At 40.8% G+C, this 15,607-nt stretch overlaps 1 protein-coding gene across 4 annotated transcripts in view; it reads right to left on the bottom strand.

Annotated features, from left to right (window-relative positions):
- Positions 1 to 11,534, bottom strand: part of AFTPH (aftiphilin) — a 61,004-nt gene extending 49,470 nt beyond the window's left edge. For all 4 annotated transcript variants that reach the window (XR_016442853.1, XR_016442854.1, XM_090050592.1 and 1 more), the window contains exon 1: positions 11,397 to 11,534. The gene's annotated coding sequence lies outside the window, so the exon portion shown is untranslated. The remainder of the gene's footprint in view (positions 1 to 11,396) is intronic.
- Positions 11,535 to 15,607: the final 4,073 nt, after the last annotated feature.

Raw genomic sequence — 15,607 nt, 5'->3', positions numbered from 1 at the left:
ACATAACTGAGTGGACTGTAAAAGCAGGAAGTGGTTCTTGAAGGACAAATTAAAAAAAAACAACAACTCATTTATAGTTTTAGCTCAAGACCTCTTAAAACATCTAGCATAGATTGTAGCTCTCTCTGAAAGAAAAAGCCCTCATCAATCTTCAAGAAACAGGATCTCGAGGAGGCTGATTGAGAAGGATATAGAAAAGACAAAGGGAAGAAGGTAGGTTCCAAGAAACTAAATCAGATTCGGGGTGGGGGGGGGACACGACAGCTCTTTTTTGAAGACCCAGTCCTAAAAAACCTGGCCAACCAAAAATCAATTAATTACACTGCAAACTCCAATAATATCTTATCTTACTGAAAAATTTAACTTTGTAACAAGTTACTTGAGCAGCATCAAGCTAAACCAAATACTTCTGATGAATGGCAGGATGAGATCTAATGCATAATCCACACAATCGTGCCTCCTGTCATGCCACATGTGCATGGCAGGAGGTATGACTATGAGACTGCGAGTGAGATCCCATTGTGCCTTACTGCTGGTGCAGGGGGAGCCTGACCCTGGGCTCCCCCTGCTCTTGCAAGAACCAAATTCCTGCAGCTGGGAGCTCCCTCAGCTGATGGGGTCCACAGATGTGGGAGCAGCCAGTGCACCTTTGCAATTGGGAGACCGCAGCTACTGCAGTCTCCCAGCTGTGGGGTATGTGCCCCCACAGCTGGGTGCAAGCAGCAGCTGGGAGCTCCAAGGCTTGGGGTGCACATGGCCCCCCACAACTGGGAGTTCCAATGAGCTGACAAGGCTCCCAGCTGCAGGGGCTTATGCTACTACATGTGCATATTATAGCTGGTTTCTCTCCAGCTTTAAAGGTGTTATACATTTTTCCCGCACTAACTTTACAGCTAGTCAGAGTTTTTTAAGGCACTGTAGTTAATTTTCATGCGTAGCCAGTCTAAATTAATAGTACAATTAAACAAGTAATTGTGTAACGTATAGGGGGGCCTGTGGAACATACTGCTTCCTCTTCACTCTCACTTATTCACTGCCTTCCCCAACATTTAATGCTCTGATTTCTTTAAAATATCCTATTAAAACATTCAATGACATAGTAACTGAAACAAACAGGATGCCTGTAACAAAAAACCTTTACAAAGGTTTCATGTTTGAAATAACAAACTCGTATTTTTTTAAGTTTGTCTTTTTAGAAAGCTATTCTGTGAAATGGTATGCAATTTTAAAAGACAGATACTGTAATCCATATTACAAGTTGGATAAAAGTCTATGATTTAAAAAAAAAAAATCAGATTTTTTATTTAAAGTCCATTTTAATTTAAATTATAATTAAATTTGCTTTTTAAAAAATAAACCAGCTTAGAATGAAATCTGAATTTAATGAAGCATAGGCTAAGGTATAAATTTAGTATAACATAATCTACTGAAATAAATAAAATAAGTCAGTGAGCCTCTACTCTAGAATTAATTTGAAATAAGAGTAATGTTTTCTGCTACTGAAAATGTAGTAGTCTGAATCTTAGTCAATGCTTTTGAGCAAAACTTTGTTCCAGTTCTATGACACTAAAACAATGTACTGAAATTTTTATAGAGATACTGGTCCATATCTTGCATAAATCAGAAGACTTCTGATGGTATTTCTCCTTCAACAGTATCTCTCCTCCTTGTGTTCATAACCACATAGTGAGCATGATGCCCTTCTCAGCCTACTGATGCTCCCTGTCAACCAGAGGTATCACTGGGTTGTACAAGGTACTGTTTTGCTTTATAGCGAAGGTGTCAAACTCACCTGGCCCACAGGCAATATGAATGGTGCAGGACCAGATCAGACCCACAGATCCCTTCCTCTGCCTCTCCTCCTTTCTAGACGATGCATGAAGTGTTATGTTCCTACCCCAAAGATCTTGTAATTTAAGACATGAAGTGGACCTAAAATGCCCACAAAGTATGAATATAGCAAATGCAAGGTTAGTTCCCTCTATTGCACGATTGCTAATTACTTAAATCGTGGGTAAATTAATTTGAAAAACAAAAGAAAAATGAACATGGATGGGATTGGTGTGACAGGAGGAAGCAAATGTAGATAGGACAAGTGCAGTGAATTTTGAAGCCAAGAGACTAAGTGGCTATTGCCTCCAGCTCTAACAACACAGGATAGAAAGTCTAGTCAAAATTAGAAAATTATCCAGAAGTCCCTCGCTTTGTCAGCTTCTGGCTTGGTACTCTCAGCATTTTTTCTGTGGTACTTTAAAACTGCACAACAACCTCTTAATCCACACTTTACTCAGAAGCATGCAGCAATACAACAGAATAAGTTAAAGCCCGGTTCTCACAATAAAAATCTGCAAGCAGAGATAGTGAATGCATTAGCCTCTTGGAATTCCAAGACATGGTGACCCAGCAACCATAATTTTGCCAAACTCCATCTCATTTTAGGGCTTACGCTAATCTAGCTTTATGTAAAAATATATTATTTTTAACTGAATATTCAGTTACTTACAATGTAAATGAGTTTGTATTTATAAAGTGATATTTGAGATTGCATAATATATACATTTCAAAGGAGCTCTCTAATTTATACACATCATAAACAAAAAAATCTGTACTTGCCTAAGTGATTTGAATCCAATATGTAAAAATAATTAATAAGGTAATTTTAGCCACACACACATACAAAGCACATGTGTTAAAAATTAATGGAAAATGTATGCCGCTTCTCCCCTCTGGTTAGTTAGTAACTTTTTTTTGCCATGATTGAACTTTTCAATTTAAAGGGACATGTTTCTACCTTTCCTATTAGAATGAGTTTTTAGTCCACAGCATAGTTTTCTCCAAAAAGAGATGTAGGAATCCAAAAACTGTATCAGAAGAAAGAGTTCCCTCTGTCAACCAAACTATTGAATTAAAGCCCTTATCATTCACTCAAACATTTTCATGGTGAAAAGCCAGAGGTCTTACAGAATGACAGCACTGTTCATTAATTCCTTTAGTTGTTAATCCTTGCTTTTATCCAGCACCTCTAATGGAATCTAAGAGCTAGAACTGTGGGTGCATCTTTTGTAATGGAGAACTCTATTCTCAGTTCGAACATATTCTGAGCCACAATCTTGTTCTACACCATTTTGTAAAATAACTACTTCGTGCACCCTTAGGTTGGACACTGGTCCAAACAATTAGAGCAATTTAGTCACAAAATGAGACTTCAGCAAGTTTTGTTACAGCTGCATAGCAGCTATGCTGCTCTCAGCTCCTGCAATGTAGTGAAATAGAAACAGCTAGCCAGGAAGTTTAGAAGGGCTTCTATAATGATCCATCAAGTTGAACATTCTGCAAATTTTACCTTTAAAACACAAAATCAAAAAAAAAGGATAAAGCTGTATTCCTAGGGATCATCGATGCTTCTTGGTAGGAAGTGACTGCATATGTCAATAAAACTAAAGAAAGCTAGTTGCATGACTTAAATCCTGTGTTGAAGAGGGTAAGGTTTTAAATTTGAAGCATACCAACCTTTTAACAGATGACTAATTCAAGTCACATCCTTCCCTAGAGCTGGCTACTCACCCAGGCTATACTTTCAATTTAGACATATTCAGTGTAGCTAACAATGCCTTACTTAAACTGATATACGGTCTCCACTATTTTCATAGTGGAACATGACTGTACAGGTTCTCTAAATAATATAAATACCATATATTAGCCATAAAAGACAGTTCTGCAGTCTGCATGCTCTTATGCAGTCTTCCACCTATATTTCAAGGGGATTTGCAACAATGACTTAAAATCAGTCAGTAAACACCAAGCATAACCTCCCTCCCCCCCAAAGTCTCTATTTCAATAGCTGTTACACATAAAAGCTATTTCATACACAGTATGTCAGTAATTTGGACACCAAGGCCATGGCAGACTAATGCTTTTAAAATAATTAACTGTCACCATTAAAATACTTATTTGTATCTTGTTTTTACATAAAACTAAGAGCCATACTGCTGAATATTTAATTTTGATCAAGCTCAAGTATACCAATTACAACTCTTACTTTCCTCTCCTTTTGAGACAAGAATACCTCTCTGGTAAATTAATCTGAAGTACAAACATTCAACAGATGAGTGAAAATTGGAAAGACATAGTGCTACAAGAAACTACAGAGCAATGCATGACAACTATAAATGGTCAAGTGGACAAAGCACAGGTTTAGGAAGTCAAGTTATACCTGAAATTTTGTCATAACATTAATTATTTTTTAAAAGGCCAAACATGACCAGGAGATCTTGCCTTTCCCTGTGCGTAGCAGAGAAGATTTATGTGAGGGAGGGAAATGTTGCGAGTCATGTTCATGTTTATCTATTATTTAGCAGACAAACTAGTATTTCCAATAGTGGCTTACTAGGATGATCAAATTTATAACTAAGTTGCTGTAAAATATTAAACAAAATTCAAATGGTAACCTCATTATTAGTTTAAAAGAGCATTTTCAGTTGTAATTTGTTAGGGGAAGCAATGAAGACCATCACTTGAGAAGTCTGAAAGTAGGTTTAAGAAACCAAACTAGAAACTATGTGGTTAGAGATTTTGATGGTACAAATCATATGGAAGAGTTTGAGAGGAAGCCTGCATTAGCAGAGGAACTGATTCAACTGCTAACCTCCTTCTTCCTTTTCAGATAATATTTTCATCCTAGCACTGCAGGGAGGATTGCCTCAATTCTAACCTGCAAGGACACCTTAATAAGAGTTACATTCAGAACCCTCATTGATGTAGAACATTGGATTTTCAACTGAAGGCAATTTTCCTTTGTTATAACTCTACACATTATTGGTCTGCTATGCCAATTTCTTATTTTTTCATTATTCTGGATATGGAATGGAAGCCTGAGACCAGGACTAATTTCAAATCATGCAATGACTAAATGCACCTATATCAAAAGCAGAGAATTTTTTTTACCAGAGTGAGGCATTTGAGATTATGAATAGACAAGAATTCTGGGCTTGAGCATTTGCTTCTATTTTTTAAAGAAATAAATTTTAAAACGTGCTGGACCAGCAATGTGGTAAGAGGAAACAAGCAAAATTATAAGTGCAATAATCACAGAAAAAATACTATATTTAGTCAACTCTAGGATGAGGTTTTCCCCTCCCCTCCCAACCATATCCAAAGTGGAGGGGCAGAGGTTGGAGGGAGGGGTGTTGTGGGGGAAGACAGAGAAAGAAGGGCAGGAAGCAGCTGTGGCTCTGACTGGCCCTGAGCCTGGGTTGGGGCCAGAGTTAGATCCACAGCAGCCCCCTACCCCCCACCCCTTCTCTTCCCTTACTGTCAGGTGCAGCTGAGCTCTGGCTTGGGCTAGGTTCTACACTACCAAAAAATAAAACAAAACCCCACCACTAGGAAGAGTTACTGATCAAATTAAAATATGTTAATTTGTTTCCAAATTGAATTAAAAAGGCAAATTTTCTTCCCAGTGTTATACTTTACAAGTAAAGCAACACAGCAAGAAGATTTTTTTACCTCTGACAGCCTTGAAATCAATGCTGCTGATTTCAAATCTGTCGCTGTCACAGCAGTAATTCTGGCTCAAAGGGGAGTTTCAGAACACTGTTTGTGCTTGGAACCACTGAACAGTTGAAAGGAATAGTTTTTTCTATCTCCAATAATGTCATTGTCTAAAAATACACACTTAGTCTTTGCTTATAGGTACATAAGCAAATAGCGCATATAATCTTTTGAAATGATCAATACCATTTTGTTTTAATTGTCTGTGGTCTTAGTAAGCTCCAAAAATGATATAAATACTTGCATTAGCAAGCACCATATGTAAAAAGAACATTAAGAAAACTCAAGAGACTGACCACCAGGATCTGGGGGAACATTTGTTCACCAGAGCGCCCAAGGGATGACGAGGTCGAACGGTCACAAACTCCTGCAAGACCGTTTCAGGCTGGACATAAGGAAGAATTTCTTTACTGTCCGAGCCCCCAAGGTCTGGAACAGTCTGCCAGCGGAGGTGGTTCAAGCACCTACATTGAACACCTTCAAGAGTAAATTGGATGCTTATCTTGCTGGGATCCTATGACCCCAGCTGACTTCCTGCTCTTTGGGCAGGGGGCTGGACTCGATGATCTCCCGAGGTCCCTTCCAGCCCTAATGTCTATGAAATCTATGAAAGAGACTGAGTTGCTTAAACTGTATGTATGTGTATATTCCTCTCTCTCACAACTTTTTCTACGGAATATTTTCTTGTATTAGACTAATAGTGAAACTGTTTAAAATACAGATTTTGATCCTGTAATTTCCACTGTTTTACTTTTCTATTTCATTCAGCCTGGGTAATAAAATGGAACAGAACTACTCTTTGATAGCTTTCAAACTGGCATTATATATCAATGACAAGTTTTTCAAACCAGAAGTTCACTAAAATTAAAGGGAATATCTGCTACAATTAGGAACACTTATATACAATCCAAGTTTTGCTCATAATCGACTAGCATATCCCTTTAAACAAAAGCAGATTAAATTCTTCATCCTAATCTGTAATCAAGTTGGTTAAATCTCTTAAAACACTACCACAAACCTGAAATTTATCATTCAAACAGTGATCTGCAACTACTGACTGTGACCACCATAAAAAAAATCTAGGTAATTACCCATGTGTTAGCACTGCTGCCTCCAGTATAAGTTACTTATTCATATAAGACATGTAAATATTACCAGAACAGCAAATCTGACTCTGAAGAATTTCTATGTCATTTGAAAACAGCTTTCAGCTCAGAAAGCATGATTTTTCAGGGGAAAATTAAGACAAGTTGTTTATGTATTCATTTTTAATTAAGACAACAAGATGTTGGATTATGCAGCATTAGAATGAGGTTACGCTAGGTCAACTGTTCTTGCATTTATTTATAGAGCAACATGTTTTGCTCCATGTCTAACAAAACCTTCAAATTTAACATACACTAAAGTAAAAATGGGTCCAGAAGTCAAAGCTCTCATCCAATAGGTTCAAGTTTGGTGTGTGGAGTACTGCAATGATATCTATAAGAGCAAATACAGCTGATACTCCTATCACTGCTACAATTCACTAGTTTTTAAGCAAATAAATATTATATTCAATACACACAGAACAGGTAGACAACACATATCAAGCAAAAATACTTCAACTGGCCCAGAAAGAATAGATTTACATCATTTATCTTTTATCAGATGTTATCTACAGTTGATATATTAAGACCATTGTAGTGCTTGAATAAATCCAGTACTTGAAATAATGAACTCTATTTTCCATTGTGTTCTAATGGAAATGTGAACTTGAGGTATCACATTTCCTTTTCCAACTATGTGCTTCAGAACACACTCATGTGAATGGAGTCAATTGCCTTCCTTCTATTCCTTCAGAAGAGGGATTCTTTCATATAAGGGATCTAAATTATTTGTTTCACAGAATCATAAATATAAGTGACTTATTAGGTCACCTTGCAAACATCCTTGCCAATAAAAAAATGTTCTCTTCAGTGCCAATCCATACCTTTAATTTATTTATTTTTATTTTAAAGAAAATTCTACTAGAAAAAAATGCCAATTTCAAAAAACAAAGATACTATCCAGGACCAATACAGTGTTTGCCTTGAATATAGAAGGAAACAGGCATTTTTTTTTTTTTAAGTATCCAAAAAAAATTCTTTCTTCTCAAGATTTTTTTTTTTTTTTTTTTTTTTTAAGAAAGTACCCTTTTGAACAGGACAAAAAGATATTTTCTGTTTACGTTGATTTCAACACAATGAAAAAGTATCATTTAAGTGGTCAAACAGGATGCAAAAAAAAGTCATAGTACAGAAAATTGGATTTGGTAAAAAACCTCCCGAAAATCCATAACATGAACAGCCAGATTTGGCATTAGTTTCTTTATTTTTAACCCACTAAAAAACCCGTTTTTTTCTAACCCAGTAAAAGGTAGAAAGAACTTGATTTCTACCCTATTTCAAGAGGGGGAGGGCAAAATTAAACTGCTATCTATCACCTGTCTAGTTTGGGAAACGCACAAGTATTTGGAAAAGAACAACAAACAAATAATAAAAACTCACACATATCCACAGGAATGAACTTGTCCAAAGTAGATATTTAAAAAACTGGATACTATCATATCAAGCCAGGAAAGCAACTGTTATGTTAAGATGGAAATATAAAGTTATACTTTTGCTTAATTTAACAGAAAAAATGAAGTCTGAAAACTTCATTTTTTAAAGTTTGCAATTCAATTAAATTAATACATTTTAATGTAAGATGTCAGCATCTGACAAAACAGGCTGTCACTTATGAAAGCTTATACTTTTCTGAATCCGTTAGCCTTTATGTGCTACCCTATGCTGCCCTGCCTTCTACCTGATGTCAGACTGATATAACTAACCACCCTATGGGAAAGAAAAAATCTGCAAGAGGGAAAAAAACATGGTACCAAGAAAAGCCATACAGTTTCCTTATCTTTATTACTACACAAAAGCACGTGTTAAAAAGCAACATCAATTTACTAACATTTGGAACAGCCATAGACCTGAGCAGTTAAGACAATATGAATGACAGTAACTGCAGAGCCCTACCAGCACAGTCTGAGCTACTGCAAAGTGGGAAATGGAGAGCACAAAGTCGGTGAGCAATCATGCATGTGGTGTATTTATATCTCCCTCCCTGTGTTTCTTTTTGAATGACACAGAAGAAAAGGAAATTTTGAAGTCCAGTAAACTACCAACTTCTTCTAAATTCTATATGTATTAAATATAATCCAGCTACAATGACAGCTTAGTCTGGAAGTTTGAGTATTGTGATATTCAGTAATTTTAGATACTGTCCCCTACAAATAAAAGTTGCCTACTGCAGATTCAGACAACTATTTGATATATTACTAAATAAATACAAAAAGCAAACAAAATACAAGCACACACAAGCAACAGATTTACTACCGGTTTTCAAGAATAGCATGTAAAACAGGTCACAGCATTGCGTGGAATTTATTTTTCCTATTAAAAATGTAGGAGTTTTGCTATGCCTTTAGGACAATATAGAAAACAGACACACAAAAAGAGAACTCCAGTTGTCTATTGCATATTTCAGATCAATTTCATGTGCCAAGGAAACACCTAAAACAATATCATGTGTTTTACAGTCTCCTTATTGGACATTTAAGCTGAAAGTCTCTCTAGCTACAAGTGTTAAAACAGCTTCAACCTGCCTAAAGCTCTCACTTTCATTATTTTAGTTTCACATGCAGAAGATAAGGTCTTTAAACAAAAAACAAACCCAAAAAACAAAACCAACAGCCAAAGTCATATCCTTTCTTTCTCCTACCCATAAGAAAGTTAATTGTGTGTTCTTTTAATTATATCTCTGGTTTCATATACAGAAGATATTACACTGAAGAATTAATAAAACTCCTTATAACACCACATCCTACATATAGGTTTGTGTGCACTTGCAAACGTGCTCACAGTATAACCCAGCCTTTTCTCTGCTTTTTTTCCTAGAAGGCTAACTGGTTTCTGAGAGTCTAGTTCATAACAACAACATGTCTAGAGAATAAACGAAGAAGAAATAATCAGAATTAAAGGTCAATCACCAAGGACAATCCCAACAGCAATTTTTAAATCAATATTCCACAAATTCACTTTCCCATGAGCTCAACAGCTGAAACTTAGTAGTAACCTGTCCTGTGTTTCTGTTTAAAACCATAGGAGTAAAAACAACTTACATCAGCAATACAGTACAACCCCTGCAGTGAAGTTAGTCTAATAAACAACTCACTGACCAGGTCCCTTGAAACAGGAACCAGGTCTTGTGATGCAATGAAATGAAATTGAAACTTTCAGAAGTGGAACAAGCAGGAAGGGCCCCCCGCCCACCAGCAATCAACTACTTGTCTTCAGTTACCACGGCTTGTGTTCAGCTCTTTAGTCAGCGATCACCTCCACCAAGAAAATACATTCCGGTGGAAAGGGCCACTTCCCAAAGTGGACTCGGGAGCCAGAAACATGGCAATGATGATAACAACAGCTATTGTGATGATCATAGAAAATGAGGGCAAATGAGGGCTGTAAGGGACCTCAGGAGGGCATCTAGTTCAACCCCCTGCTCAAAGCAGGACCAGCCCCAACTAGATCAGCAGTTCCCAATCTGCGGTACAGGTATCACCGGAAGTACGCAGACAACCTGTCAGTGGTACGTGTTAACAGATTTAGTATAATTACTTTATATGACAACAATTTGCTGGTGATACTTAAGGTTGTATTGTTTTTAATTGGTGGTGCACAATCTGTCAGAGTTTGGGAACTGCTGGTCTAAATCAGCAGTTCTCAACCTTTTGCACCTTACACCCAGGGCCATCCCTAGGGGGTGTGAATCAGGGTAATCACCCTGGGTCCTGTGCTTTGGGGGGGCCCTGCAGAGCCAGGCAGAGTGGCAGCAGTGAATCCACGCTGCTGCCAGCTTCACATCTGGCTGCTCAGCACCCCCCTCTCCCCGCTCCACCAAATCTGCCCTGGGTTCCTCACATCCAGCGGCGGGGCCCCACACAGGCTGATTAGCTAGCCCTGGGCCCCACACCCTCCTTGCGTCATCTCTGCTTACATCCCACCAACCATTGTGTCAAAAACCCTTGGTCCCACCGTGATAAAAACAAAACCCCACTTTTCCCAAGAATTGTATTTTTATGTTTACATGCATTTTAGTATTATATTAATCATGCAAATTTTCAAACGAGTTGAAGTCCCACCTACGCGACCTTCGTGTCCCACTAGCTGAGCCACACTGCTCTAGATCATCCCAGCCAAAGCCATGTCTAGCTGGGTGTCAAAAACCTCCAAGGATGTTGACTCCATGACCTCTGTAGGTAACCCGAGTTCCTCACCACCCTCCTATGGAGAAAGTTTTTCCCTTATATCCAACTTAAACCTCCCTCATGGCAACTCGATCCCACTACTCCTTATTCTGCCATCTGCCCCCACTGAGACCCCTCCAGCCCCAACAGTGACAAGGGCGATGATGCCATTAGGGTAATAAAAATTAGATGATCATAGCAGCTGCAAAGCCAACAGCCACCTGACACAGACACAATAAGCAAGGTCTCAGGTTAGGGTTCCCACACAGCAGCACTTGGCCCATTTCCCCCAGTAGCCAAACAGTCCCCCGGGGCTCGCAGCTACCCCTGCCACCGCCCGGAGGGGTCCCACACCGGAGCCAGGCGGCAAAGACCGAGACCGGGCCCCGGCCCCGGCGCTGCACACCGAGCCCGGACCCCGCCAAGCCCCGCCCGTGGCGGGTCAAGCGGAAGGGCCGGGCCTGCCTTGCCCACAGGACGAGACCCCGCGCCGGGCCGGGAGCAGCGCCCCCCGGTGGTCCGGGAGCAGAGCCCTCACCTGCGGCCTCCTGGCGGGGCGGCGGGACCGGGCATGGCGGGGCCGGGCGGAGCCTGGCGGGCGGCCGCCGTCAGGGGGACGCCATGTCCGAGCCCCGGGCAACAGGAACCGCGTCGCTCGACCCCGCCCACTCCGGCCCGCCCCGCCCCGCCCCGCCCCCGCAGCCCACGGGGCCCTTCTCCCAGCAGGCCGCGCGGCGTCGCGTCACTTCCCGGGAAGCCCCCGGAGGAGCGCGGAGTTTCCACCATCTTGGAGGCGGGCAAGCTGGCCTCTGCCTCAGGAAGAAGGCGGGGGCCATCTTGAGTTGGGGCAGAAGGGTTCGTTTGGCCGGTGGGACTCGGCGGAGTGAAGCCACAGCGATGCCTGAGCGGCCATGTTGGCATAGGGCATTCAGCATTCCCTCCCCCGCTTTTCTTGGGGGCGGAGAAAGCAGAGTGTGGGGCCTGGGTGGGCAGAGGCGTCCCCTCTCTCATCTCCACCAGGGGAGAGGGTGGGAGCCCCTTAGGGGGGGTATCCCTGCACCCCACTCCATAAAAGGAAAAACTTCTTTAGACTCTGAGCCCCCAAGGCCTGGAACAGACTCCTCCCAGAGGTGGTGCAAGCGCCTATTCTGAACACTAAAGAAACATTTGGATACTTAACTTGCTGGAATCATTTGGCCCTCCCTGACTTCTTGCCCTATGGGCAGGGGTCTGGACCTGATGATCTTAGGAGGTCCCTTCCAGCCCTAATGTCTCTGAATCTGGAAATGTGCCCTGCTGCAGCCGCCTCAGCCTCATTAGTCCTGTCCCAGCTAGACTCAAGCATTCAAGCTCCAGAGGGGCCCAAAATCAGGGGAGCCGTATGCTTGGCAGGGGAGGGGGGGGGGTTGTTTCTGTTTGCTGTGTCTCAGTGTTGGAGCCCCTTAGGGTCATATTTCTGAGCTTTTCTCTGGAAACTGCCAGGCTAGAAAGGTCATTACTTTTAATCGGCAATCACGGGACTCTGGAAGCTGGCGCTTCATGAAATACACACCATGTACTCAGAGACTGAAGGAGCAAGTGCCTTGCCCAAGCTTGTAAAGAAAGGGAGCTAAGGCCCAGCCACTTGTTTATAGATTCATAGTCTGTTCGGGCTAGAAGGGACCTCGGAAGATCACTGGGTCCAGCCCCCAGCAAGGTGCTCTCCAGTCTCCTCTTGAAAATGTCCCAGGCAGGTGATCGTACCACCTCTGGAGGGACCTTACTTCACAGTCTGGACACCCTAGTAGTGAAGTAGTTTTTCCTAGTGTTAAGCCTGAAACAGTCTTCTAGGGTTTTGTGACCATTATTCCTACTTTTCCCCAAGGGCGCCCTGGTGAATAGTTGTTCACCAAGCCGTTGATGTATGCTTCTAATGTAGCGGTAAGCTGCTACCAAGTCCCCGCTCAGCCTTTTCTTTTTCAGGCTGAAGATTCCCAGATCCCTCAGCCTTTCCTCGTATGGCTTGTCGTGCAGAAAGGTTCGCTTTCCCTTTCTTTATGCTTACCAGCCTCAGTCACTCCAACCAGACAGTGTGGTATCTATTGCAACGAAGCCACTACAACCATTAGTGCTGACCGCTAGTTTAAAGCCAAATGTTTTGGGAGGGTGAACCTTGGGCAGCTGTTGGGGGAGAAGGATTGTACTGTGTGTCTTCTCCCAGTCTCACACTGCATTTTTCCTGCAGAAAAAGTTACGGGTTTATAATAAAGGGGGGGAGTGGGGCCACAAGAATTAGAAGGGATGGGGAACGACTTCCACAAAGAGTTTGAAAAGAGTGAGAACATAAAGTATAATGGATGCGAATAGGAGGAGACATGGTAAAAATATACAACATCATGAAGAGCAGAGAAAAAGTAAATTGGGAGCTTCTCGTTACTTGTCTCATAACACAATAACAAAGGGGAAAATTCAAAACTGATCAAAGGAAATGCTTTCTTGCACTACTCATGGTTATCTTGTGGAATTCATTGCCCTCAGATATTGCAAGAGATCAAGAGGTTATCAGGGTTCAGAAAGGACTGGAGATGTATATAGATAACAAAACCATGCAGTTATAAGCCCTTGAGCATCAAAGCATGACATTAGCCCCTCGCACTTTGAGGAAGGTTGAAATTCATTGGAGTAAGTTACTCTGCAACTCTTTTCTGAAGTTCTCTTACCCCTTTCTCTGAAAAATCTGGTGGTGGCAACTGTTGGACATGTGCCAGGGATTAGATAGGCCACTGGGCTGATCCAGCAATTCCATTTCTGAAATCCTCTCTTATTTGGGGAAAGTCAGTGTTTCACTGTCCAGCTTGCCGCTTTGTCACCTCAGGGCAAAATGCTTAGGCCCCAGTTCTGCAAAGCACGTAGTCCTATCTGACTGAGTGTCCTAACCAGGCAGAAGGCCAGGTAGAGATATACTTTATAGACAAAATAAAGAAGATACATAGAGAGCCCAAGCTTTCATGAACTCAAGTTCACTTAATCAGATGCACAACTTGTGACAACCCGCAGGGAGCTCAAGTTCAGTTTGGGACCTTTTTAACCATCTGCATTTTCTGGAGCTATCAGCCCCAGTGAGTAAATGGGCTATTAGAAATGGAAGAGGAAAGAAGATTCAGGTATCAAATTCTGAATGTAAAATGTGACACAGGATCTGATCCCTAGTTCTGGAAGAGAGGGAGGAGAACCATACAAAGGCAGGGTTTAGGAGTACGGCTGTGATTACACTAAGGTTCTGCTCCAGTTGAATAATCTTTGTTTTTCCCAGTTTGTGCTTTTATCATTTTATTTGTTTGTTAATCAAAGGGGAATTTCCTGAAGAAGTGTATTGTAAGGAAGAATTTAAAGAAGAAAGAACAAAGGGTTGGGTCCAGGAGAGTATTCAAAGCATGCTTAATTTTTAAAACTTTTAATCACTCTGTTGCACAGAGAGAGAGACAGACGGAGAGAGAGTGAGTGAGAAATCAACCCTTGAAAATTAGTCAAAACAGTAATATATGAAAGAACACTGAGAACAAAACAGTAATAACCACAGCAGAAAATAGCAGTAAAAAATATAATATATTTGGATATTCTATATTGCAAATCCATACGCAGTATTAGTAAATAGTCCCTTAGCTTAAAATAGTTGAAGTTATTTACAGAAGCATATCGGGAATCCGAGCCAAATCCTCTGTGCTCTAACTTTTTTGGCTTCACGAAATTAACTCTCTATAACATAATACAGTACAAAACAAATGATAAGACCAAGAGAGAGATTAGGGCCTGGTTCCTACAAGTACTTAAGCATGCGCTTAACTGTAAGATATTAGATGGCTAATATTAAAATGTGTATAAGACTTGGATCCTGTATACATAATAAAAGTGTTAAAAACAATTCGCAAATAATGTTTATTAAGCATGAACTATGCTAAATCATTGTAAAGCTTTGGGAAAATATATTCCAAATTTCAATTAGTTTAGGAATGTTAAATACAGCTGAGGCTATAACACAGTAAATAGTTGTTATATTGCTTTATTGCTATTATATTTTGCCCCCTGGTGGCTATTCCACTTTCTTCAAATAGTTGTCTCATACTGTAAGAAGTCCCTGTTGACCTGAAAGGAAGTAAAAGGAAGTTGGGGGGGGAGGTAAGGGTGGAGAACAGGAAACAGGATAATTTAACACTTAAAGATGTACTATCTTGACCATTGTAGACTGTTCTGTTTGGATATGAAGAGGAGGATTGCGGGTGGGGTGAGCGAATCTCTGAAAACAGGAAAATACAAATCATTGTAAAAAAGAAATAAGCAGTCCATCTCTTCCATAGCTGCCAATATCCACTGAAGACTTAAAGACCACATATACTGGTTTTCTTAATGCAATACTGTACTATGCAGTAATATCTTATCATTTCTGACTCCAGCTATGATCAGTTTTTGTCTCTTATAATATCATCCTACCCAGCTACAGCTGGCTCCCTCTGGAAAGTCTTCTCTGGTAAATCAGGTGTCTGAGAAGATATGTTCATCTCCCTGGCTGTGAAGGCTGTGTGGACAGTGCAGGTAATCAGTTCTTGTGCCGTAGGACCTGATGACCATCTACCTCATCCAGACTTGTCTCCAGACATCTTGACATTGTCATGCCAATAGATTCAGACAGACCTGGATGAGAGAGCGAGGGTGACTCTGTGCAATTTTCCCTCACTTAAATCCAACTCATGCGCAAGCCATGACATCATCTAT

The sequence above is a fragment of the Crocodylus siamensis genome, chromosome 1 (assembly GCF_052110815.1).
Source record: "Crocodylus siamensis isolate JL-2025a chromosome 1, ASM5211081v1, whole genome shotgun sequence".
NCBI classification, from domain to species: domain Eukaryota; kingdom Metazoa; phylum Chordata; order Crocodylia; family Crocodylidae; genus Crocodylus; species Crocodylus siamensis.
Note: the sequence above shows the minus strand (reverse complement) of the source record. Positions and strands in the feature narration are given on the sequence as shown.